Below are 1,668 nucleotides of genomic sequence, written 5' to 3'. Positions count from 1 at the left end.
TGACTTATAGTATCAATAAAACACTAGACTACATTTTTCGTGCCTGCTGATACGTTTCACTCTCTGTCAAACTCTGGCGTTTTTTTTCACGATTGTTTATTTTAATGCCCGCGTTTCATTTCAGCTTAAACGTCAGCAGTGTTTTGCATTTTATAAGATTATAAGATTTCAGTTTTTAAAGGGTATTCATAAATACAGGATATTATAATTAATTTACATATTTTACACCATACTGCATAGAATTACTTTTTTTTTGCCATAACATGCCTACACAAGTGTGAATGAACTCTCGTATAAATTAATCTTTAACTGTCGTGTCCCCTTAATATGCTGAGTAATAGTGATGCAGGGCACAAATCTGTCTCATAAAGGCCTGTCTAAAAAGAAGAAAAAAAACAACCTATAGAATGAAGAAAGTTGTGTGTGAGATTATTGAATGTGATATAGTAAATTCAGCTCATGTGGTCGATAAGTTTAGAAGAAAATGTGAGATGGGCACTTGTTCATCACACCATCATTAAGACAGAAATCTACACAACAACTTAGCTCCTACTTGAGTGAGTTTTAAAGGGGGTTCTAATTTGAGGTAAAACGACTAAACATCTACACAGAAATGCGACATGACAACATGTGATATAACTTTAGAAGACTTGGATGGGGAAACTTGATCACTGACATCAAAACATCTGTGCTGCATCAGCTCGTCTCTCAGTTCTCCCAGCTGCTCAACTTCCCTCCACATTTGTGCGTCTGTGACTGTGAAAACTTCGTACGACATTGAGGAATTCCACATAATGCCTCCTGCAACCATAGGACGAAGCTGCAGGTCTGAAAGTGTGAAATTAAATAACTGTGGTTCTTTTAGACAGTGACTAAATGCATCCAGCTTCAACCTACATCCCACAAACACTGGAACGAACCAACTGACATCTGATGACAAACAGATGTTAGTACCCCTGAAATTAAAATGTGGCGGAGATAAAAAAAATTCACAGAGTGAAGAAATCTGACATAAAATACGGCAAAAATATTTCCAACGAGCTACACAACTCTATATCCAGCAACTTCAAGTCACAGAATGAAAATGTGTACGTTCTTAATATGAGCAGTTTCAATGAGATATTGGCTTAAAACGAACTAAAAATCAGGTGCTACGTTTGAAAGTGAAAACTGGATTGAAGTAGTTGATTTCATTTAGGACTACAGACCCAGCATACCTCAGAGAAAGTAGCTGTGAGGACAGAAAAAAGTTGCAAAAACATGAACAAACAAAGTCAACAACTATGCAACAACAACTAATCATTATAAAAAGAAAAACAGTCCGACACTCAAGTGATAATGACATTGTCTGACAGTCCGAACCTTTGGTAATGCATAGTTCTCTCATAAAAGTCTCAAACTATTAAACATAAGCTCCACTCCCTCCGATAGCAGTCCTCTCTAAAAAAATAAAAGAGCAATGACAATAATAAACTAAAGGCTCTCTCTTTTTCTTCTCAGGCAATTTCCTTAAGCTTTTTGTTTCTGGTTCCAACAACATCAGCAGTTTTGGCTTGTTTGGTTTCTCGACCAAACGGATAATTGGGAGCAGAGCAGTGAAGCAGCCCTTTCCTTCGAACCAGTGAATGTGGGTGTGCAGCCTGACCCCTCCACATCCACTCTGCCATA

Source organism: Scomber scombrus, chromosome 7 (genome assembly GCF_963691925.1).
Source record: "Scomber scombrus chromosome 7, fScoSco1.1, whole genome shotgun sequence".
Classification (NCBI taxonomy): domain Eukaryota; kingdom Metazoa; phylum Chordata; class Actinopteri; order Scombriformes; family Scombridae; genus Scomber; species Scomber scombrus.
The sequence above is the reverse complement of the archived record's forward strand: the minus strand, read 5'-3'. Positions refer to the sequence as shown.